The 27322-nt window shown below is 34.9% G+C and overlaps 1 protein-coding gene across 4 annotated transcripts in view; it reads left to right on the top strand.

Moving 5' to 3' along the window:
* Positions 1-27322, top strand: part of LOC106478417 (plexin-A2-like) — a 235661-nt gene that overhangs the window by 121424 nt on the left and 86915 nt on the right. For 2 of the 4 annotated variants that reach the window (XR_002609895.1, XM_013938958.2), the window contains exon 1: positions 9326-10057. The exons of the other annotated variants lie outside the window; for them this stretch is intronic. The gene's annotated coding sequence lies outside the window, so the exon portion shown is untranslated. Of the gene's footprint in view, positions 1-9325; positions 10058-27322 lie in introns of those variants that run through there. 4 annotated transcript variants of the gene reach the window in all.

Here is a 27322-nt window from a genome sequence, read left to right as displayed (position 1 = left end):
TATATATATATATATATATATATATATTATTAAGCTTTTACAATGACTAACCAGGAGTCAGTTGTTTGTTTGTTTTTGAATTTCGCGCAAAGCTACACTAGGGCTATCTGCGCTAGCCGTCCCTAATTTAGCAGTGTAAGACTAGAGGGAAGGCAGCTAGTCATCACCACCCACCGCCAACTCTTGGGCTACTCTTTTACCAACGAATAGTGGTATTGACCGTCACATTATAACGCCCCCACGGCTGAAAGGGCGAGCATGTTTGGTGTGACGGGGATTCGAACCCGCGACCCTCAGATTGCGAGTCGAGCGCCGGGCCAGATATGTATCTAGAAGCAGATTAATCGATGGAAAATCCGAGTATATCAACAATCTGTAATATTACTATAGCTTACAGCCTGAGTAATTGTATTGAAATTTCTTCACGAGAAAGTCCATTGCTTCATTGTATGGAATACACCTTTTCTTTCTTACGCTGCATATTAGCCTCCTCAACTGATGCAATACAGGAACGCTGAACATTCATCATGTTATGAGGCTGAAGCTGTTTATATGAATAAGATAATTTCTCTCGTCTTTGCAGATCGTTATCAGCACAATCCAGTCTTAAAAAGTTACGAAATGTACAGTTTCATCTAATCGCAAAGCTAATGTATTATGGATAATGTCTCTGGACCAGCTGACACTTCTAATACCATCAGCTCATACCCGCCGAGTTTCACTTTCCAAGTAAATGCTACTTTAAACGAAAGGAAATGATGCGAATGTGTAGTGATATCGTTTTCTGAAAATGATGTGCACAAAAGCATCACATGTTTAGTTGTGATACAGAGAACCAAATCACATGTGCATAGGAATAATTTATAAACGATGGTTACTGCGTGTTCGGAAAATATAAACACATAATTTGGAGGTGCGCAATAAAAAATGCATATTTACATATATATATACATATTTGAAGAATATTAATCTCTCAATATAAAAAAACGATGTATTTCATCCAAGCTACTATAAAAATATGGATATTAATATCATTAGGTTTTCAAAACAAAAAATAAAATTATTTTACGACTAAGTACTTCCAACCAAATTCATCCAAATTATTTAAGCCAATAGTGGTAACAGCTAAACTTGTTTATTTGGTTAAGATATTATAACACTGTGTTCCAAAGAAAGTTTCATAAAGTTTTAAGTAAAGAAGAATTCTCGTGAAAAATATAAACTGTAGACAACAACAATATTTATTCTCTGCCAATAGACACAATCTGTGCCACATAAATCAATAAAAACCTCATTGAGACACCTTCAACAATAAATGTTAAAATACAATTAAAAGGAAAAACCAGTGATTTAACAACTTACATGAACTTCGAAAACAGTTGACTGTCTTATAATGCTTATGACATCTATATCATCAAAGTAAAAATGAGAAGCAATGAGAGAAAAAGGAAACCATAAATTACGTGCATCTACTATTTATTTTATATGCTATTTTTCCTTTCTTCTGTATTTCATGTGATTTCCAAGCACATCAATCACAACAAAACAGATGGCAGTAACATTCACTTTGCAAGATCTTTTGGATAGATATTTTGAATGGCGAGCTTAGAACTTGTTAACATTTTCGACTAGAAAGATCGTCAAAGAGGCCAAGGCTTGTTCAAATAAAGGTGAAAGTGTTCAGCATTTTATCGCTTGATTATGCTGTCACTTTGCAGCTTTTGACTTGCAACACCTGCATACGAATTTCTAACTTACGCATTCATTCCGTAAGTTAATGCCCTTCTCAGAAAAGACCACATACCGATAGTACAACCAAAGTAACTGTCGAAATTGTTGGCGTGTAAAGTTAGTAAACTACAGAATATCTTTAAAAAAGTAGTTGACGTACAACGAAATGACTGCATATTTTTGGTGTCGTTATGCGATATAATGTGTTATAACTACTTTCAAATTATCAATTCCTATTCGTCCAACAAAATTTCAAGCCAGTTTTTGAATTGATTTTGATTCTTGTTTACATTTCCTACATAGATAGCATCAACATTTATTATTAGGTTATTTTTTAACTGATCCCTTATTATAAATACTGTCACCCTAAAAATACTACAACAGATTTTACTGAATTTACACATACTCTCAAATTAAAAAATGTATAAAATTCCCAATCAATAAAAGAACTACTGCGCCTCAATTGAAATGGCATGACCCAGCTTTATAAATTTTGTAAACCCAAACAAAAACTTAAAAACTGAGAAAGCTTCTTTAATGCCCAACAAGTGCATTACATAAACTTCCTGTTCATCTTAAACAGAAAAAATCGGTATTTTGATATTTAAATATGAATTGTTATTTTTTTCACACATCTGAACGAAGTCTTATGATACTTAGCTTACTTACCATTAGAGACACCTAGATAATAAACATCAAGCTTGCTCAATGTATTTTGGACACAACCTAATCAGTGAAAACATTCAGTGATTATATGGGATATTTCCAATTCAGAAATCAACTGTATTGTGTATAGGATGGTGACGAGGCAAGGAAGTGCAACTTGAATTACCTTTTAACAGTATGCATGATAATAAATTTGTTTGTTTTCTTAAATTCGCGTCATTCTTATAACGCACCCACCGTCCCAAATTGTGGAGTTGTGGAGTGTATTCTTATGACAACGGAACGCAAACCATGGAATCTCATATTCACAGTCCGGCGCAATAATCACTAGCTCACTCCTAGTAAGCAGGTTCAATGAATCGTTAGGCAGGTGTAGGAGAGAATCGGGATGATTCGCTAAAACAACAAATTACCAGAACCAAACCCTACGAAATATCTCTCTCAATAGGACCAAGATTACGCGAAATCAAATGAGCAGTTGTAGGCATTTCCATTAGTTTTCAACTAGCCGATGTCAAATTATTAATTATTAAATGCTGATTTTTTAACAAGCAAACTCTGACTCAACGGTAGAAAATATGAAAATGTTGATAGGTGGTGGGGTGTCTCATCAGATCCAGAAATTCAGAAGCCTAAGAGTAAGGTATATGACTGTGTATGGCATGATCTAGGGATCATTTTGCCGTACTGTTTTTCGATTCGAATAGTCGTTAAGATGTTTTTTTATCCTACCAGACACTTGGCCACTCGCACCCTATGGTCATGTTACTGCGCTACTATGTTAGTACTCCTCTCTCATCTTATCCTTGTAATATTCTTGCACTTATCTCAGTAAAAAACTCCGTATCCTCCGTTTCTTACCTGATTTTGAATCATTTTCCTCCTTATCCTCTAATCCCCATTTCAGAGCAAGTTGTCGGATACATCCGTAAGTTTACCGCACCTGTACGTCGACGTACTTCTCTTTACAGCACCTCCTCCGTTGAAGCTTATCTGATCTCTCTCATGGCTAACGTTTTGAGCAACTGTGGGCAGCCGTGATTGTAACCACACCTGCTTCATTTTTTAATACCTCAGACATTTAGTTATTTTACATTTGCAGGTTAGTTTTGAATCCGACCTCGTTTCCACCTCGACAAGAACAAAACTTCAGATATTCTGACTCGTTGTCTCAGCAGATACTCAAAGGTTTCACAAAACTTCATGAACAGTGAGTGTTTTATAGGTAATGTACTACAACAATGCTCTGATCATTGTCTGAGCCCCCAGTAGCATAGCGGTATGTCTGCGGGTTTCGATACCCGTGGTGGGCAGAGCACAGATAGTCCATTGTGTAGCGTATAATTACAAACAACAACAATCATTGTCTGAATTAGAGTAAAAAAGTCACCCAAATCTAATCATTTGTGAATTAGGCATATATACTGTTAGTTTCAAAAATTTTGTCAAACTTTGTTTGTGAATTTATGCGTACAAGATATATAGTCTGTACTGTAGTAAACGTTATTGAAGAAATAAGTTAATTGTTTATTGTTAGCATTATTGTTACCAAATAATATAAAAGAGCCTGCCCAACGACAGAACACCTTACAACATTATGTTACCTTCTGCCTTGAGCCCATGCTCGCTCTTTCAGTCGCGGGGGCGTTATAATGTCACAGTCAATCCCTCTATTCGTTGGTAAAAGATTAGTCCAAGAGTTGGCGGTGGGTGGTGTTGACTAGCTGTCTCCCCTCTAGTCTATCACTGCTAAGTTAGGGACGACTAGTGCAGATAGCCCTTGTGTAGCTTTGCGTGAAATTAAGAACAAACAAAACGAAAGCCTTCAGCTAAAATATTCCTCCGCCCTCTCTTTAGTCCAGCAACACTAGTTGGCATTAATTTATCAGTAGGTAATCTACGTATTGTTGTGACGATTATATTGTTTGGTAGATTCTTTTGGATTATTAAGTAAATGAAAAAAAAAATGCCCAGTCCACTTAATGATAATGAAGACCTTTTATCTCTTCCACTACAGGTTCCATGGTTTTATGTAACTAATCCCAAATTCACTGAGGGACGGGCCTAATAAGTAATGCAATGTTCACTGAATGATAAGTTTTAAGTTCTTAATTGTACTTGTTGATTTTCTGATACATACAATACTTCCTCATCTCGGTAACAACCATAATGCCAACTAGTTCGGGAGCCAGCCGATGATTTTGGAAGCCAAAAATATTTATACCCTGGTAGCTTTGCCAAGAGGGCAACCACATAGGATGAGCATTTTGCGACGAGGATTCGAACTCGCGAACCTCAGATTGCCAGTCGGGAGTTCTAACCACCATACGAGGCCTTGGTATATATGATACTTCTCGTATTTTTATTACTATGTCGCAAACACGCCCCAGTGCTGTAAGTAACTGCCTCACAATAACTTACACAAATTACAGACTTATTCGCTGGCCAGAAAACTAAAGAATTCACTGAGTAACACATCAGTAATACATCTTCTCTATCCAAACTCGCGTTTTATACTGTTCAAACCGCTTTAAAACTTTTGACAAAATTCCAGACGTTAGGCCACGCGATCATCATCATGCGACATTAACTTTTCTTCCGGCACACGAGAATACAAGTTTCGAGAAACATCAACATTAGGAAAATTTAGGCTACAGCAGTATGTCACATTCTTTTAAATTTAGCAGTATTTTTGTGAAGTGGTTGATCAGAAGGCTGTTTACAGTATATGTCAACCCCGCTTGCGATCAACAAAACCTATCTGTAAATATTTTGAATCACGTTCCTTTCTTGAAGCCAATAATGCTATGTAATCCATTTTTAGTACTTGCAGTAGTATGACCATTAAAATTATCAGTCACTGACAGTTCAATGAGATTTCCGTTTCACAAGCACTCGAATAAATTATTATTAAAATATACCGGTATTTGGAAGGAACTGAATTTTTTCCCCAGGGTCTGATGTAGTGTTCATTGTTTAGTTTTTAGATAAAATGTTATCAATACACATTTACAGACTTTATATAAATTATAATTCTCACACTCACCAACCACCAAAAAATTTATTAACGATCGGGTATGGACAATTCTGGTATTGAAAAGAAAAAGAAAAGGATAATAATTCAAGTCACCACGAAAATATGTCTTAAGAAACATGGCATTCCTTATTACACATACATACAATAAGCACATACATCTTGTGGCTTGGTAGTGCTTTAGATTTTAGAATTATACATCAAGTGTTGAACTTCACGCTATGTGAACTTAGGAGAAAGATAGTCACACGCACTTGGTTTAGTAAAATACCAATACTGTATGTTTTCTACGTGGTTGTTTGGTAGAAAAACTCTACCGTAAAATGTAACATTTTCTCAGTATGCCTATACTGTCGGTGACTATGGTTCGGAAAACTCAGATGTTTCAATGTGTGTGTCGACGCCTGCTAACCACCTAACTGAACTTTTAGAGGAATATTAATGTGTTTTGTTCTAACACTGCTATCAGACTGAGTGAGACTTAGTGGCATTTTAGCCGTAGGGATGGCATTTTATTGCAGCACGTGTATAGCGTAATAGTCGTCCATTGCCACGGGTCTGTTGTGTATTACTTGGGTGTAACTGAGTTGACTTTAACTTTTTTATTGTGTTGATTGGAGAAGCGTTTCTGTTTTTGAGGAAATGCAGCAAAATGTGTTGTTGTCTAGAAGTAAATTACCGTTTGTGTTTTTAAAAAAAATCTAAACAAACACAAATATCGAAGTATGGAACGCAAAGACTTCAAAGTGGTAATACATACTAATTAAGAAAACAGGCTTTATGACTTTGCTGAATGTGCTAGCTATTGCAACATGGCTGTATTTATCCATTAAATCATCGTCATTTGATACTGTATAGCATCAGAACAAATCAATATTTGGAACATTAAATTAACACATTAGTGGTATTTGTGTTTGTTATCAGGTACTTATTCCTCTCACATCCCTAAATGTATCTATTACAAATGTATACAGTGTGGACATTTATCTTAACATCCCATTTGTCCTTTAGTTTTGATTTGTTATGCCTACGAAATAAAGTCATTGAAGTTTAAAATGTTAGAAAAAGCATCAAAATAGGCCAATAATTGATTTTCTCACTTTATGCATGACTAATTACATTCAATTAATTTAAAACGTAAGAGAAAAATAACACATAGCCACAAATGATTAAGTGGAATAGATTTTAAAAGTTATTCAATATTTAAATCTGAATACAAGACGGTTCAACATTGTCACACATGAGTTACTTTAGTTTCTGTACCAGTCATCGTTGACAAGAACTTGAAATTTTCAAATTCTGAGTTGTTCATGTAAGTACACACAGGTATAAAGTTAAAGTATTCGCCAAAGGGACAATGAGTGGTTGCAGGAGTGCCTTATGTTAACAGTGAATAATGTAATGGTTTCGGACACAGTATTTGCGAATGCTGTCGAACATTTGCACAAAATTGATGGAATTATGCATGGATCAACATAAATACCGCAGTATATTTGTCCATCAAGCTATACCCTATGGAAAAAGGTTGATTGAGCATAATTTGATATTTCAACAAGATAATATCTTCAAACGCACTTCCAAGAATTGTCGATCTTATTTTACAAAGAAAAACGTTTAAGAGGTCCTCACCAAATGGAATGGTTGCTACAAAGTCCAGACTTTAACTCCGTAGAACCAATCAAGAACTTGCTGGATTCCATTATCAGATATTTATTCGTCTCACATCCCTAAATGTACCTATTACAAATGTAAAGCCATTAAGCTATAAGATGCCAAAGTGTAAACATGATCATAAATATAAGAAAAGGTACCATAATAAACCAAGTATTAAAAAACCTTTGGGTTGTTTAGTTCCAGCAAGTGCTGACCCAAAATGTATCGGAACCCCACATGTAAAGGTATTCTTGAACTATGTATCATCATCATTACCTACTGTACAACCTTCGGATATTACAGCTACAATTGAATGGTTGCTACAAGTCCAGACTTTAACCCCGTAGAACCAATCTAGAATTTGCTGGACTCCATGTTTGACAAAAGTACAAACTCTACTAAAGGAAGTCTGGACATAGCCTCAAGAAAAATGGGATCATTTAACACCAGAAACTTTGGGAAAATACAAAGACACAACGCCACAAACATGACAAGTTATTATTGATGGCACAGGTGGTCACACAAAATATTAGCATTAAATATACTTAACTTTATTTGTGTACTAATTTTATAATGGTTTCCTGTAATTATTACAGGAAACCATTATAGTTTGTAATAATTACAAATTAATTTATATAACAAATTAATGACTGTTTTGTATGTAAAACTCATATAATGACAGTTGTTGAGGTGTTCTAATGAACTTGCAAACTACAGCATGTCATGCTTGTACTTATCCATCCATCTATTTGTTATTTAAGGCTGGTGTCCGTAATCATCTATACCCTTTTACGTCATACATCTCGGTTCATGAGTAAAATGATGCAAGTATAATGAGAAAAAAAAAGATAATGAGTATAGATATTACTGTACATTTTTTATTATATGCCATGTGACTAGTTTTACTGTATTATATAAGTTTTTTTAGCATCGTCGATAGTAAACGAAAGCATACGCGTATTAAAGTTTGAGTTTAATGAAAACGCACTCGGTTGTAACACTGATTTGAACATATCTATCAGCTTTGTAACTCATTAGCACTTGCTCTGATCAAGTACTTTCTCATTATGTATAAGCGTTATTAATTATTCAGCATACTGCTTATTAGCAGGCACCCTGTGGTGTGGTGGTGTTAGAATTGATGGTCGTAAAATAACAGGAGCGTTTTGAGTATTATTACACGAGATAGTGCATGTCGATCAAACATTGTTATACATATGAGTATTTAAAACTAGAACATTTCTGCCATTATACGTCGTGAAATCTTCCAAAGTTCTGATAGTGAAGCGTGTCGGGAAGGAAGATTCTATTTACTTGCTGTGGGTCGAGGGTAAATTTACAGACTTACAACACTAAAATCCGCGGTGGACAAAGTGCAGATAGCCTATTGTGTAGTTTTCTACAAGGGAATACAACAGAAAAAGTTTACCGGCTGCTGAGGAGGGTGAATAGTCAGCTTGTAAACGATATTTTTTTCGAGAAGCTTCGATAACATGATGTGCCTAGTGTTGGATGTTTTATAAAAGAACTGAGTGAATAGTGAGTGTGGTTTTAATTCCCGAATATTCTTCAATTTTTAATGTATGAAGCAAATGTGGAATTATACAGAAAATTCCAAACCAAATTTTTTTACACAACATTACTATTAAAATAATATAAAATACATACTGTTTTTAAAACAGTCGTCACGTGCGCCATGATATATACATTGTTGCTTAAGAGAAATGAATTAACAAAACCCTAAGCTGTAGCATTATTCAGTGTTCCTTTCGTGGATCTTTACATTCTCATACACAACATATAGAGATTTATAATACCATGAACTGAAGTAATCAACATCTAAACTCCATTTCTGGTATAGCTAGATTATTGCACATAATAAATACAGAAAGATATTTAGATACCCTTAACTGAAGCAACCACGATTTAACTTATATTTATGTACTTGGAACAACACAGCACTTGTCACGATAAGATTCACCTTACAAGTAACTGTTACTCCTCCTATATTATCCTGTATGGTGTCGTTTAGAAGAAAACTTTTTTTTTGTCAGTGCGCCTGTAGTCAAACGTGTTTTGAGAAAACTGATGTTGCTGGGGTACAATTTGTTGGTTGCTTACATATCGATAGATGCTTCTACCAGACATAGAGGGCAGCACTAGGATAGGTGGAATAGCGTGACGAGACATTTGGATGAGTTCTGTAGAGCGAAACATCCCAACGTTGTGAAAGAGCCGAGTTGCTATTGGTGTCGACGCTGCCGTTTGTCGAAACAACTATCGCGGGACAAAAACCCGTGTCTCTCGGCAAGGTGCCATACCAATTCTGTCTTCGTAGACGAGAGTAACTAATAATTTTTGGTGTTATTATGTGCAGCTACGTCACGTGAATGTCACGCATCGAAACCGTTAGTAGTAGAAATCTGTTGTGCCATTATTTCTTCTGGTGTGCAGTAGATTTGGTTTTGTCAGTAGATGCGTGTAATGTATACACGATGCATTATTAAACTCTCTTGACATTTCTTTGTTTAAAACAATGCTAGATTTGGACTATGTATTCTAATACGTTGTAATTATTAACCAAGACGTTCGATTACGTTTACTGTGGTTAAATTTCGCAGAATATTTTTACTACTTAATTTTTTTAGCCGTAACTAAAGGTACGTTACAGCAAACCGACTTCTACATGTAGTCGAACTTCGAGTTGTCTGGTTACTTCTTGGTTGCTTGTTCTCTGAAGGAAAGTATTTCAAATACTTCATTTTCAAGGCGTTAAGAGAAACTTGTTTGTTTCAATAAAATATTCCAGTTGTTAAGGCCCCATTTAGGTCGTAGTCCGAACTGGATTATTTTCTTGATAACGTGGCATACGTTACTTCGTGAAAGTCGGCAGAGCGCTGACTGACAGACTTGCATAAGAAAAGGGACTTAGAACCTTCGTGCAAAATGGCACGTGCTCAGAGTTCAGACGTGGTGAGTATGATGTGGTATTTCCTAGTGTCAGTAAGATGCATAATAAGCACTCATAAGTTAGATAATTAATATTTATAAAAGGTATATTATTTGTATAACTAACGTGTGTAAGATGTGTGACTAGTACCTAAAGATATAAAACTATAGCCTACAATATTTGTGAGATATATAACTCGGGTCTGTAAATAGTACAGCTGGTTTATGATATATAACTACTTCATCGTAAGATGTTTAAATAGTGTTTCTAAAATGTATAATTAGTGTATGTGTGAGATGTATAACTAATTGTGAGGTTTAACTGCTTTATCTTGAGATGTATAAGTAATTGTTAGGTTTGTAATTGCTGTATCGTCAAATGTGTAACTTGTGTTTGTGATATAATTAATTGTGAGGTTAATAACTCCTGTATCTTGATGCGTGACAAGCATGTGTGAGAGTATAACTAATTGCGAGATTTATAACTGCTGTACCTTGATGTGTGATTTAGTATGGGTGAAATATAACTAATTGTGAGGTTAATAACTGCTGTACCTTGGTGTGTGAGTTAGTATGACTGAGATGTGTGATTAATTGTGAGGTTTATAACTGCTGTATCTTAATATGTACCTTGTGCGTGTGTTTGATGTAAAACTAATTGCGAGGTTTGTATCTAACGTCTGTAAGATGTGTAACTCATTCCTGTACAATATAGTCCCTAACTTTTGTAACTATTGTCTGTAAGAGGTACAACTAGTGTTTGTAAGGTCATAGCGTAGGTACAAAGCTTAAAAATCGATCTGCTTTCTCGTTTAGTTATTTATTTATTTTTGTAAGAGAAACGAGATGTAAGGAAAACATGATTATCACTTGTTAATCAGATAAAACTTGAACAAGATCTTTCGCCACTCTCTTGCCAAGTGTTTTATTTCGCCGCGAGCATCAAACAAGTGACTCAGTAAATACTTCACTAAACTCTGCATTTCCCGTAAAACGCACGACCATTCTGAACGAGACATCTAGTAAGAAATATTGTGCTTTCTTGAGAACAAGAAAATTGTTCCTTGATCCGTTAGCCAATGTCCGAATGGTCGAGTTCTAGAAGAAAGTGCAACTAATGGTTGGCTATAAAGAAAAAAAAAACTGATATCTGGTTATTGCGTCCCAAATGTTGCCTTTGTTCTCTGCTGACTAGAAGATGAAATCGTTCAAGCAGGAATTTCAAAGTTAAGAGAGAGAGAAAATTAATTGAGTAGTGGTCGAATAGCTTTCAGATGGACACAGATTATTTATGTTTGTTTTTTTTTTTTTTTGCTGTATTTTTCTTAGTAGAAAGTCGGCCGTGAGTGTAGTATATATTACATGGTTTTGTTTCTGGAGCTGTAGTTTAACATTTTGATGTAGTGTGTATTACTTGACGTGGTTTTGCTTCTGGAGTGTCATATTAACAGTTTGATTGTAATATATATTACCTTACTTGGCTTTGCTTCGGAAGTAAAATACCTTAACAATTCAGATGTAATATATATATATATATATTACCTTATACTACTTTGCTTCTAGAGCACTTGTTTAACAATTTGTATTCAGTATATGTTACCTTACATGGCTTTGCTTCGGGAGTAAAACAATTTAACAATTTGGATGTAATATATATATTATCTTATACTGTTTTGCTTCTGAATCACTTGTTTAACAATTTAGATGCAGTATATATATTACCTTACATTGATTTGCTTTAGGAGCAGTAGATCAATAATTTGTATGCAAGATAAATTTCATTGCATGGCTTTGCTTCTGGAGCGCTAGTTCAACGATTTGGATGTGTTTTTTTTTATTTCTAACAACTGCTTAATAAGACAAGAAAGTGTATTCTTTGAGAGCACTGATAACTTTTATCATTAAAAATAATGTTTGAATGTTTTCAATCTATTTTTTTTTTACTCAGGAGAGAACTTCAAAATATCGGATATTAAAGAATATTGGCATAATTCTAATGAATGACTTCCAGACAGCAAAACAATGTAAATATCATTTATGGATAAAAACAAGAGGGAATCCTCAATAGCCGCTGCACTTAATTCTTTTAGGCAGGACCAGAGTAAATTAATCTATGGGACCTTTGTTTCCCTTTTTATTAGCTATATTTTTGTGCGCCAGCAATACCAAGCGTGGGGAGCTTGTATACCAATTCGATTTTATTACTCATTAGGATCTCTACCAACCTACCCTGAAATTGAAATTCTATTTGGTTGGATTAGAATAAAGTATTCTATGAGACATTGGGCGTGGTCAAATACATCAATAGAAAGGGTTTGACCTCCTGAACCCAAAACTGTAATTAGATCTCCAATCAGTCAAGAGATGAAGGAGCTATGAGCTAAATATTTATACTTAAAAAAAACTCAGCCGCGAAGGAGCGGCTGAAAATAATGTCTATTCTCATTGAGATCCTATTGTTTAAATCTCTCTAGTTGTGTTTAGTTGTCCTTTGAACTATAAATAACTTTCTGGTTTTAAGTTATATGTGACAAATTGATTATTCATCTACCCATTTTAAAGCGTTGACAATACCCGTTGTGTGGATACATTTATATGAATGTTTGTGTTAGTTTAGTCGTTCCCGTCTCTTTGGCACATACGTATTAAACTAAAATTATAAAGTTATTTCACGTCAGTTCACACTGATCAAAAATAGGTTCAGGAGCTTACACAGAAGAGCTGTCTGTTTCTTGCACCCACTGATGCATAATTACTTTGAACACAGGTGTCCAAGCAACGCGAGATTTTATAGTGGGGTAAGACGTGAGTAGAGCTTTAAGGATGGGCATCTTCTCAAGACATGAAAAAAGATTGTCTCTCCCACATCACTCTGCAGCAGTTGAAGCTTGTTCATACACAGCGAACGCGATACTAAATAGAATGAAAGTTACTTTGGGTTATGTTTTTTGTTGTTGTTTTTTTATGTCGGACGTTGCAGTCTTTTCGATTTGTTTGTTAGGTACATATTGTGCTTGTGTTATAGTAAATCATTCTGTTAAATAAAAGAATATTGCAACATATGGAGCTGAAATTTTTCTTAAAATTAACTTTAACATATACTTCTATTTAAAAAAAACAATATTGTGAGCACTTTACTTTGAAATAAGTCTACTTTTTACTTAGTGTTGATGAGGGTATCTTGAAATGCCTTCGTCACATCAATATATTAAACCCCTCTACACGCAATCATAAGCTTTTGTGGGTATTGCTAGCCAATCTTTTTGGTGTTAAGTCATATGTGCACGTTCACGCAGAAATCTGAATGCTTTCATCAAATCAAGAAAAGTGGCCCAGCAATGCCCTGGGAATTTCTGTTATGAATTTCAAAGATAATTATAAATTCATGCACCACATTCCAGGTGGCAAGTACAGCATATAAGGTTTCTTTTGCCTGAGCTTGTCGTGGACAGATATGAAGGTTGTTGTTGCTCCCGATTGAATAGCTGACTTAAGTAAGCAGGTTTGGGTGTGCGTGTCTCATTCTTTTCCTCTTGTTCGTGTGCTTGTATAAGCCAAGCTCAGCTGACAGAAGAGTAAAATATATATACAGCCATTCCGGGCAACGAAAGCAGCTGGAATAGTTTATTCATCCGAAAAATTTTGTATTAGTCCTATACGAGCCGAACATTCCCGGAGAGTAAAGCGGTTGGCCTCTATTGAAATAGGCTCCACTATAGATAGGAGTATTGAATATTAAACAGCAAGTGCTATTTTTTATCCTGAACACTTTGGTTCGTGGGAATTACCGCAAAATTTAATTTAACTTGTGAGTGTGTATAAACATATACACACGTAGCATAATGTATGTTATCAAACCATTTGATGAACTTTCAATAACGTATTTGTGAAAGGAAACTAATGGATAAACTTCGTTGCTTTCTGGTTCAGTGGTTGCGGTATAATATGTTCATCCTCTCCGAAGGGTTTCGTCTTTGTTTCAGCATTAAAAAACTTATTATCTTCAGTATTTGGATGTACTTGTAAAGGATTTTGTCCTTGTTTTAGTGATAAAAGAATAATTATATATTTAAACCAAAGATATTAATACTAACATTTAGCTGTTGTAAATAAACCATAAGCCACACAATCATGGTTTAACTTTACTTTTAGTATCTATTTAAAATATGGCTTTTGTAACGAATGTATTTATTAGACAAATAGACATTGCAAAGTATACTTTCGTTAATAACGCAAAACTGAAAGCCTCAGAAACGTCAAGAAAAACCGTTAACTAGGTTTTGTTTTTTGTTTTATGAACATAATGTTGAGACTTCAAGATCTCTCTCCTGTGATATTCTTCACCAAAAATAATGAACCCAGAGGCACTTACTTTAAGTTCGCAAATAATCGAAGATTTAAAGTATTCAAATAAAAAAAAGCTACATATGAATTTTAAAGTACTGATAGAAAATGAAAAGATAAAATATAAACTTGGGCAATTAATTTTGAAAAAACTACTTACGAGAACACACACAGAGACGTTTTTTACCCTTGGAAGACAAAAATAGGACTCTACCTTATACCCCTTTTTTACAACTAAAAGAAGTATTATGGGGTTCAACAGTAAAAAAAAAATCTTCATTTTAACAGTTCAGTTGTAGGAAATGTTTAGTTAGATCAATCACCCTCTCTTCCAAGGAGACTGTACAAAAATGGTATGCTGCCTTGTACCTAGAAGGGATGGTAAAGATAACAATGAATGTTACATCACACATCTCTACTATTAGAAGTACAAACCACACAGAGAATAGTAAATATATACCCACTTCTTGGCAGCGAAATCAGTTGGAATAGTTTACTTATCTGCACCAGAAATTAAAAGATAAAATTACAGGAGTGTGGCTTTATGATGAAAACAGTCACAACTTCACAGACCTTCATCTGAGGCCGGCATGTATTAAAAGTTAAAAATCCAGTTAATACTTTAAAACAATACTTGTGATCTCCATACTAGAAAGTGCATAGTAAATAGACATACACTGAAATAACAATGGTACAACAAGGTTATGTCATAAGGACATAACGATGGTGCAACATTGTCGCGTCTTGCATGACAATGGTGGTGCAATATTGCTAGGTCTTGCTTGACATAACGGTGGTATGTCTTGCGTCACATAACAGTGATATAACATAGTCATCTTTTGCGTGGCATAACAGTGATTCAGCATGGTCATGTCTCGCGTGGCATAACAGTGATTCAGCATGGTCATGTCTCGCGTGGCATAACAGTGATTCAGCATGGTCGTGTCTCGCGTGGCATAACAGTAATTCAGCATGGTCGTGTCTCGCGTGATCTAACAGTGATACAGCATGGTCATGTCTTGCGTGACATAACGGTGGTACAACATGATCATGTCTTGCGTGACATAACGGTGGTACAACATGATCATGTCTTGCGTGACATAACGGTGGTACAACATGATCATATCTTAAATTATATATGATACCTACCAATACTTAAAATGGACCAAAGCAAGACACAAAGACATGACATGAAACACAATATCAAAGCATCTTACAACTATACACCAACATCATACAGGAAAGCATTAGAGTTTAACTGTATTAAACACAAAAATTAATGTAAATTTGCGTGAAAATCCTAAACAAACAAAGAAACAAACAAAATATTGCTTTTGAGGTTTTCTTCAAATATAAAGTCTTTAATAATGTCTGAATAATTTAAAGTTCTTAAGATTTCATTTTTTGTATAAATAATTAAAGGCCCAACAAAATGCTCATGGCTTCTAGTGGATCATAAATAGTTATGAATTAATTTTCATTTTAAAAAGCTTTTTTTTTTCCTGCAGGAAACGTGACAGGAATGTCTATAAAGAAATATATAACTGAATATAGGTCTTGCAATATTCTTTACACATTAGTTCAATACCTTCAAAGGAGTTAACGATTATGGGACAGTTTTTCAGAAAATCTGAAGCTCTTTTTCATGTTTCTATACCATCTTTATCTCATACGAATCTCCGTTCTTGAAGCAATGATTTTATACCATTTATATCATACGAATCTCCGTCTTGAAGCACTAAGTTGAAAACCTTTGCAATATTTAAGAATATCATCTTTAATTTCATATCTTTCAAACCTTTATTATTATTATTATCATAAAAAAAACAAAGTTTTCATTGTGATATTGGACTTTCCAATAAATCTTCCTAATACTTTGATCATTTGTTGTTGCATCCAATGTGTTTCGTACACTAAAATTTTTATACCGAACTGTTTTTACACTGTCAGTTTGATATCCCCATCTTGTATCTAATAGTGGCTTGGGTGAAAGAAGAGGTACAGTTTCTGTGAAAATTTACAATCTGGCTGGAGAAGCTGAAAACAATATATGTATTGTTTTAGACTTCTCTGAAACGTGACGAATCTTGTCGATGAATTTAAAAAAAAAAAACCTTACCCCCAGGATTACTTTTATAAGTTGTACAGCTCTGGGATTTATATTCATTATACTACCCCATCATTTTGGCCCTGATGTCATAGCTCTGACCTCAACAGTTCCTAAAGTTTAATCTGAAACAATACATTTTAATTTGTAGAACTATTGAAAAAATCTTTGGCCAATTCTGTTGTCTAGTGCAAGAAAACTTATAAAACTCTAAGCGTTTTCAACGTTGGTAAAAATTACAGCATTCTAGAAAGATAATTTTGTACATTGTGTGTTTCTAGGACATTCGAGATTTAAAAGGACAGCAGTAGGGCTGGCACTGAAGCTTCATGACTCACTATGAAGACCAGTCATAGAGAGGACGAGTGGGTTGTATCGCTGAGTTTTGTTTGTCTGAGTTCGCAAGTAGTAGTGTAAATATCTGTCTTCCAGTTACCTACTTCCGAAGTTGTTATTCCAAATTCTGTACATTAGGCTATGAAATATTTGTCTTTTATATTTCATATTTTGACAACGTTATTAATATATTACCCAGTGTTTTATTTTTCAAATACGCAAGGCCCTGTGCGGATGCACCCGTGGCACTTGCTTCGTACCGATTCGTAACAAAATTTATAATTCCAATTTGAAAACACAATAGTAAAAGTTAAAATACAGTAAAATGCAATATAATAAAAACTCATTACAAAATCATAAAATAAAAATCAGTACCAATGTAAAAATAAACTATAGTATTTTTACATTATTTACGTGTAAGAACAAGTGCATAGGGAATAGAAATAGAAATAAGAAATTAATGTTTAATAAAGCAAACTCGAAAACAGTCTTAACATAACCGGAAACGTAAGGAAACTCAAACCGAAAGTACACATAATATACATTAAAATCTCAGCATTAAACAGGTGATTCTTAAATCAGAACATACACAGTGTTTTCCCTTAACATGGTAACTACAGCAACTACAAGATAATGTAAATCTTGGCTAAAAAATTAAAAATAAAATGAAGGAAAAGTATACAGGCTGAAACACAGACATGTTAGTAATTAATAATAACTTCCGATCAGAGTAAGCTATGTACGTAGAGCGATATATGTTAGTATCCATCCTGTCCGATAATGGTTTGGCTGACAGAAGAGATGCATTTTCTATGTAAACTTTCCATGTGATTGGAGAGGCTAAAAACAATGTAAGTATTATTGCAGAGTGTCCCGGAACATTGTAGAAAAATCTGAAAGTGCCTGAATACAGACAAAAAAAAATTTTTTTACATCACACACACTAAACTGAACTCCAAAAAAAATTAGGAAACTTAAGAAAATCATACATAAGGAGTATAAAGCTCACCATCAGGTCCTATAATGATCTCTATACAGATCACATGAATTCAGTTGGGAACATTCTAGCAGCTTTACACTGTACGTCGTTTTTACAGCTAAAGAAAACGTAATTACAGAAACTTCATAGTTCACAACACAACAGTCACAGCCTTCAAGCCATTGACTGTAATTTACATAATGTCATACTTAATGTACGAACAAACAATGCGTATTTCACGCACTTTTAGTACACAAGCAAAGTTTAACACTCGGGATAGTGTAAAGCTTAGTGAAACAAGTAAATGAACAAAACTGTATCAGAAACAGTATGTCACTTAACATTCAGATCAGACTACCTTTTGATCATACACCAGCAAGAGAAGGGTCATGTCTCATACCTGTAATGAATCAAACACCCAGGATTTGCATGGGTTATAATTCAACTGACAACTGGGATCTATTGCTCAACTGCTAATTCGAACATGAAAAATTCTATACAATCAATAATCTCAGTAATAAGATAAAAGGTAACTATGTATTCACCTTTAACCACTGCAGAAGACGATATATCATCAATGAAAAGAGAATCACCCTAACCCTTGAACAGTAAGGCTACTTCCATGTATCCTGAGGGTAGACGTAAGTAATGATCGCTTTCAGGTAGTCATTTCCCTTAACTTTTCTGCGAAGAACAGCCATCCAAACCTGCATCTGTTACAATATCTGGTGTGCTTAGTTCTAAGATACCCTTCTTCACAGGTTCCCGATCCTCTCTTTCATGATCCATGTAGCAGATGCAAGATCTTAGAGTTATCAGTGCTCTTGCCTGCATTTGTTACAGTATATGGTGGACTTAGACCTAAGATACCATTCTTCACAGGTTTCTGGCCCACTCTTTCTTGAGCCATGTAGCCTATGCAGGATCTTGTCTGTTTACATACAATAAATGGTAGCGTAATGTAAGAAGCAGAGTTTATCAGTCTCAACTCATTCTGCCATCTCACGTTATGTATCGTCCGATACTACAGCAGCTTCGACATACGAATATGGAAACATTAATAAGACAAATTCTTACAGTCGTACACTGCCACTGGAAAAGTATATATTGGTCACGTTGCTACTATGTAAATTCCACTACGTTAGATAAATGACTATTGGTCACATTGCTACCATGTTAATTTCACTACACTGGGAAAGTAGCTATTGATCACATTGTTACCATGTTAATTATACTACACTGGGAAAGTTGCTATTGATCACATTGTTACCATGTTAATTATACTACACTGGGAAAGTCGCTATGATCACATTGTTACCATGTTAATTATACTACAATGGAAAAGGAACTATTGGTTACATTGCTACTATGTTAACTTTACTGCCACTGAAAAGGTGGCTATTGGCCACATTGCTACCATGTTGATTGTACTGGAGATGAAAAGTAGCTATTCGTTTCTAGGTATTCTGCCCATAACTCTGGTCTTCTTATTGACATCTCCTCTTAACTCTCTTTGTAAGAGAGGTGTGTATCATTAGCACCCGACATAACATACATATTTATATATTTTTTGCATGCTTACAGTTGGCTATGTACAGTAGTTGATAAAGAAGCTAAACACTTGTTTGCAGAAATTCAAACCGGCTTCACTACCGTACATTATTTGCAGCCAAAAATCTCTTGTCGGAGCTCAAATAACCACTAATTTCTCTCTCTTCTAGAACTAGTTGGGAGTATATTTTTATTCGGGTATATTTAGGTATTTCTTTAAATTTCCTATACAATTTCTACATGTAGTTAATCACATCCTTGTTGATCAGGTGTCGCAAGGTTGTAAATGTGGTAACCCTTTTACACGTGTAAAAATTACATGTCACACCCTTTGTTCTTAGGTGCCAAGTTAGTATTTTTACATTTCTGAGAAGATAGCCTATTCATACAAGAACGAACTGGCTTGGGATGGTTAGAATTGGATATAAACTGTTGGCTGAAGTATGTAACCTAATGTCTTATGGAATACTGTACTAAGGCTTCACGCTAAATATATGAAAATGAGAAATATTTCACTATTCCGTCTCCTGATTTTGGTTATCTCTTGTTTCTGGTTCTGTTCAACTCTTCAATAACTTGACAGAAGTCACAAAAATGAGAAGCCCTGGAGTTTAATAACATAAACACAGGGAGTAAATAAATAATGTTATGCTTGTGTTTACTTGTTTTTTGCTATCCGCGTTTGTTTTATTCTTTGCTTAACAGTCTTGAACCTGCATTTTACGAATACTTGAGACATTTTTACTGAACATGAGCATACCCGAATACTACACTCTTTCTGTTCCGAGCCATTTGACTTTTAGAAGCCTTATGAAGTCGAGTGGCCTGTAAAGCCATTGTAGTAATGGCTACCGGATTTCTTCGCTCATACAGCTTATTGTTGTAATCGGCATTGTTTCTGTAAGAGTTAAAATATTCTTCTTTACCCAATTGGTGTTTATTGGCTCACTCAACAGACTTTAGGGTTGCATTCTGCAGTCTTAAGGTATAACTTTCTTATGAAGGCAGCTCAGCTGTACAGCTGAGTCTTATCCAGATAATGTAATTGACAGCATGGAGCGTAATAAGTTTACTATGTAACACCAAACTCATCATTTCTAGTCTCTGCGAAATGTCTATCTATTCTCTGACGTGTGGCACGTTGCCGGCGCAATGCGTGACCTGGCACTTCATCTCCTGCCCAAACTCCCAGGGTCTCTACTACTCTACGTATATGTTATCCTGCAGTAGCTTGTTTACAATCCTCCTCGATCTGGTTATTTACAGTTTTGGGTGTTTCACCTTGGCAGTGAAATAACATTGTCAAATTACCCTAATTTACCAGTCATTTTTTAAGCATATGAACCACCACCAATTATTACTGTAATTACTGAATCACGAATAATACTGCACAGGTAGCTGCTAGATAACGGTAATTAGTCAAGGATCCAAGCTATGTGTGGAAAGAATGAATTGAAGAAACGAAATCAGATGTATAACAGACAACGCACAAGTGTTCATTCCTTAGGACAGTAAAGTGTTCATGTTACGATAACAACTATATAGAAATTTTAAATTGTTGATAGAAGAAGAAAGGCTGAGTTAAAATATAATTAAATTTTTGAAAATATACGCACTGGTCAGTTGGCTTTACATAAGAAAAAATGACACAAAAGCACTTTAACTGAAGAAAGACAAAAACAGACGACTCTGTTGCAAGATGGCCCCAGTGGCACAATGGTATGTATACGGACTTGCAACGCTAGAAACCGGGTTTCGACACCCGTAGTGGGCAGAGCATAAATAGCCCATTATGTAGCTTTGTGCTTAATTTCAAACAAACAAAGTGCTACAAGACAGAGGCAACGTTCCTATTAACAATTAAAAGAAATTCAAGCCCACTATTCAATATAATTAAATACAATAAATAAATCTGTTCTAAGAAAAGGTCAACTAGGTCATCCACTCGCTCTCTTTGAGAGACTCCACGAAAATAAAATGACTTGTACAACCAACCCAAGAGATTGCCAAGGATTGTTACACCACACAGTTAATCGAAATGCACATGTAGATAACAGGCTTCATTTCTCACAAGAAATACAGGGACAAGGACTATAAATATTTAAATACATGTATAAGTTATAGAGGCATAGTTTATATGATGGTAAAATTATTGCATTTCTAATCTCAGAAACACGCGACCCAATTTTGGATAGTAAAACAAACAATAAGTTATCCTTCGTTAGAATCTGGAAATAAGGATAAGCAATATATTACAGTCGAAAACCCATTCGCAAAAAAATAAAAATCTATTTGTTAAGTTGTTTTTAATTTTAAGTAGTTTCATTTGTTCTTTGTACTTACCTCACATAGCATGCATTATTCGAAAGCATTTTCTTTTGTAAGATATTTTAAATTGTTATTCAGATTGTCGGAGTGTTGAAACAATGAGTTTTTCAAAATTATTATTCGTATAGTCTTCTGAGACTTTTCTAAGAAAGAGAGCATTCGCAAAATTTGTCTTAAGTTATTGGCAGACTGAAGTGAGAGTCGATTAAATGCTCTACATCTAAACATCACAAGCCAACTATACATAAGCACTGTTGTTTCTCGAAGCCTGATCTTTATATATATATCAAGTAATAATACAGTCACGAACATGTTATATGGCACATAAACTGAATACAAGAGTACACACATTAACCTAGTGCGTCATGCAAATAGTACATTTGAGATACGTATGTAATAAAAAACATGTTAAAAAGTTTTCTGAAAAGTGAATACATTAAATTTTCATCAGTACTCTAGTATCTTACTGAAACCAAGTCCTCAAAAAGGGTGAAAAAAATAGCAAACATTTCTCCCTTTACTGAGCAAAATTGGTGGTTTTCAGGTGGCAGCATTGTTTGTTTGTTTAAATTCGCGCATAGCTGCTCAAAGGCTACCTGCGTTAGCCTTTCCTAATTTTGAAATGACGGGCTAGAGGTAAGGCAGCTAGTCAACATCACATACCGCCAACTCCTGCGCTCCTATTTACCAACGGATAATGGAACTTACCGTCACATTATAACGCCCCACTATTCGTTGGTAAAAGAGTAGCCCAAGAGTTGGCGGTGGGTGGTGATGACTAGCTGCCTTCCCTCTAGTCTTACACTGCTAAATTAGGGACGGCTAGCGCAGATAGCCCTAGTGTAGCTTAGCGAGAAATTCAAAACAAATAAGCAAACATTATAACGCCCCAACGGCTGGAAGGGCAAGCAATTTTAACTACAGGTTTCAATCCCGCGTTCTGCAGATTACGATGACAGGAAGGCATTAACCGTTAAAGAAGCACTTCTTTCTTTACTCCTACCTTCTTAATAGTTATCAAAAACGTTTATAGCTACGAATTGTATTTGGAAAAAGACATTTGTTTCATCCCATTATCTTTATTTGGTTGTATTAGAGTATACCTGTCCCCCCTCCCCCACTGGTTTGATTATACTGCGTTGAAGTTTTAAAGGACCGAAAAAGAAAACCGCTTAAACTTGGGAGTAACTTGTATGCAACTCATGCGCTGTCTAGGAGTATTAAGATCATTTAAGTCCAATTACTCTGAACATAGATTCATATAGGCTTATAAAAAAACGTGCTAGCGGAAAATCGTTATAGTATTAGCAAAAACTGTAGAACAATTTATTTACAGTCTCTAATATTTCTGTGGATGGAGAGGTTGTTATCGTTAATCTCGAACTAGATAATCGTATAGACAGAACTAAAGCTTCCAATTTTTTAAAGAAATACTTTGTTTTTTATGTCTCTTGCCTGAAGAATTTGATACTGCGCCGTTACTCCCAATTGAGGCTTTAAAGCTATATTTATGTTTGGGAGTGGATTGAATTACTAGATATTTTTAGGAAAATGAGTGAACGCATATTCGATCAATAAAACTTGACTACAAAGTCAGGTTTGTTTATACTGCTTCCCAGTGGCGCAGCAGTAAGCCTACAGACTTACAACGCTAAAAAGCAAGATTCAATACCCATGGTGAGAATAGTACAGATAACATTGTGTTGTTTTGTGCTTTACGACAACCCAACTAAACTAATGGTTTATTATTTATGATAATAATTTAGGTATACTAAAACATACAACCTTGCATTTTCTTACTTTATATATTAGTTGTAAACACGTAACGAAAAACGTTTCCAAGAAGGAAGAAAATGTAGGGATGGGCTATATCAATCCTTCAATACCAATGCAAGCAAAGATAGTAGGGATGGCATTTGCATCATCCCTACATGATAGCACAGGCACACAGTGTAGTAGAATGTTAACGGACAAAAATAGGATAAATTAAACCGAACTGTGATTGAATAGTTGTATACATTGCTATATGTTAATTCTTGCATGTACAAATGCCATTCCTACTATCTTGTTTACATTGTTTTTGAAAGGTTGATATTAGCCATCTCTACACTTACTTCCTTTTTTTGAAAAGTTTGTTTCTTTACTTATTTGCTTGTTTTTTAATGCAGTGTTTCACTAGACATAGGAAGGTTGTATTTATAACCAAATTCTAAATACAATGAAGTTCCAACTGTAATATTTATTGTTTTATATATTATTGGCTGGTAATTCTTGTTTCACCCTGTATTTAAGCTTTTTAAAGGAACACGAGATTTCTGTAAGAAATCTAACTTCAAGGGGTAATAACCTCGTTTACACTAGAATTGTGATTTTTTTATTAATTACTACTAGTTATTAATAATACTTATAAAAACGGATACTCCGTTTGAAACTGTGTCACCTCAGTGAAATTTGTTGACACCATTGTTTTGATTTTGAGTTATCATGTAATCAAAAAGAAGCAGAAGAACAAGAAATTCAAACTTTTTGCTATGATATATACAGGCATTCCCAGAGATTGTGACTGAGTCATTACATAGATATTGTTATAAATGGAAGCACTGTATGCTATTGATGATTTGTTGAGGAGATATTTAGAATACCATTTCAGTGATCAAAACGAACCATCCACATACCGCCTGCCTGATATTATGGATGATATTAGATACGAGTTATTTCTTAAAGGTACATGGTTTCTTATGACCAACTAAATTACTTTCGTGTGTGTTTGTTTGGTAGAAGTACAAATTGAGATGGTTATGAATGGAATACGCTGGAACTGTGCATCTTGATGTTTGTTGTATTCATTCTGGGATGTTTGGGAAAGGTTCAGTGTTGTGTAATCTGTGACTTCAAGAAACTACGTAAAAACATGCTGCATGCGAAGTTCCTTATTAATTTACTACAAATGCCATAGGTCATAATTTCATCGCATGCAGGAAAGGGTTAATTCAATCATGACGGATACATTACGATACGTGATGTTTACTGTGAGTAATTATAATTTGGAGGCTGTTCCGTGTAATTAAATGAGAGAATCAATTGCTTCTTTATTTTATACCAACGGAAAAGTTTAGGTAAACTCTGTTTGCTAAACCAGAGAGAGAAAGTCCAAGTTTGCTACTAAGCTAACAAATAAATGTTAGTTGACGCTTTTAATAATAATTTTGACATGCATAGGAGGCGTAACAAGAGTTTCTCAGAAACTCCACGACTTTAGGGCATTTTTGTCTAAGATACAATGGTGTGATATATCACTAAAGCATTTGGCATCTTCTTGGGTTTTTTAATTTTGTAAAACTTTGAGATCATTTTATGTATGTGTAACGGTAGATTACCAATAAAACTACTGTGTTGTATGGCAGTTACTATATGTTTCTATGTCGATGTATTCTGTAGCTCTAACGGTACACAGCTTACTGTGAGAGCTAACGACTTTCGTATTAATAACAATAGGTTGCAAAGAAAATTGACGATTTGTACACAGCTGACACTATGAAGTTATAGAAACGTTGACGTCTTGTGTGACGGTGTTGACCGAGAGATTTAATGAAATTTTCTGTTTCTATTTAACAAGAGTAATTTGAAGAATAAGTTGCAATTGTGAAAACAGAAATTTATTTTTGTAATTTGTTGTATAATATTACACATGAATCATTAGGCAGTTTGAACACGTTGAGTTATGTATCAAGTTTACTGATGCGGTGCTTGGAGGGGAGAGTATCGCAGCTTATGTTAACATGTATGTGCAGATACTTGTGTAGCTGTTGGCACTGTCGCATTAGCATCTCCACTCTCTAAGTAAACCGTATGTGTACATTATCACATCATTTACACTTAGTTGTATCTTTAGTTCGGTCGCTGAGCCCAATCATCTCTAAAGTTTTATTTGTTACTATGGTTACCGGCAACAGCCTGGTGCAGCAGGTGTCAGGGGAAAGGGATATTGTCATTGGTGATTTGTGACTAATCCTGGCGTTATGAGACCCGCAACGAAGTTGTGTTCATGAGAGAATCTGTCAGAACTCGAGTTTTTCTCAGCTGCCTTACACCCTCCCTACTAATCAGACTCCATCCACATTTTCCTATCAAAATTACTTAAGTCAGTCTTGATCGTAGAGTGTGCAGTATATCTTTATAGTAGTGGCCATTATTTACGCAAGTTTCTTTATGCATTTATAGTGGCAGTAGAAATTTATCTTTACTTCAATAATCATATGTGCTTATAGTTTACTCCTTGTCAATTAATACACATAATGTTTTCCAAGTACCTTTTTTTTTTATTTTGCTTTAGTGAAGAAACTTACTTTAGCAACTGTACACTTGAGATAAAATTATTCGAAGTTTAGCCTACTGTGTCTTGGGACTTTATTATCTTAATTTTTCCCCCGGTAGTTAAAGGGCAAGTAATGATAATTATAATGCTAAAATCTGGAGTTCGATTCCTCACGGTGAAACAAAGCACAGATAGCAAATTGCAAGCTTTGCGCTAAGAAGCGTTAAATTTTACTGTCAAGTAATTAGGGACTTTCGCTGAAATGAGCAAGTTGTTTTTTTTTTTCTTGTTTTAAGTGAAGGCTAGACACCGGTATATCATGTAAAAGTTTTTGTGCTTCTATAACAGTAAAGTGGAAGAATAGTTGAGCTACTTTTTTTATCCAGTTTCAAAGTTACTTGTTAAGACCAACTATTGAATACGCACATCATATGAAAAATCATTTAGAATAGCAACTCTTTCGCCCCCCCCCCGTCTGCGGACTTACAACGCTAGAATCCGGGTTTCGATACCGTGGTGGCCAGAGCACAGATAGCCCATTGTGTAGCTTTGTGCTTAATTACAAACAAGCAACTCTTTCTCGTGTCATTTAGTAATTTGTAAATTTTTACATAGTTATGGAATAAAGAATGTATTGTTTATAAGTACAACAAAATGCAACACTGTTGTCATATGACAGACTAATGGAGTAATTTTAACTTTTCAATACTGTTATCGAGAAGTAAGTGTATAAGGTAAGTACCCTAAGATACAAGATAGAAATAAGTATTTGTATTCGAATACTAAGTGGTATAGTTTTAAATCTTTCGATCATTTATCGATTTTCAGTGGTTCACTTGGTTATATATTCATCTAAACAGACACTACTTCTCTCTCTTCCATTGTACTCGTAGTTATGACTTGTGACTGGGAAAACTGTAGCCTGACACTCTACAGACATTAACAATAACGCTCATGTAGAAGTGACAGAGACAGAAACCCGTTCAACAAGTATCACGTGAACTGAAGCAGCTGGCGACACGCCAGTTGGAGAGGCCTAAGGACAAAGTTCTTATTGTACTTGGGTTGGGTATATTCCGTTCACAGAATCTCTTTCATATAGTTTAAAATGGGAGCATGCTATATATCTTTGCATCTTTGTTTGCAGCAAAGAGCTACATACTTGGTGCTTATGTGTGTCCTGTATAACTTTTTCATCTCAATACTATAGCTGACACGTAGGGCGTAAAAGGTATACAGAAATAGAGGGCTCGATTTATTCTACAGAGATGGCTTGCATACATATATATATATTTATGTAACATTAGTAACATCATAGAAAAATAGAAT

The sequence above is a fragment of the Limulus polyphemus genome, unplaced genomic scaffold, assembly GCF_000517525.1.
Source record: "Limulus polyphemus unplaced genomic scaffold, Limulus_polyphemus-2.1.2 Scaffold210, whole genome shotgun sequence".
NCBI lineage: Eukaryota > Metazoa > Arthropoda > Merostomata > Xiphosura > Limulidae > Limulus > Limulus polyphemus.
Note: the sequence above shows the minus strand (reverse complement) of the source record. Positions and strands in the feature narration are given on the sequence as shown.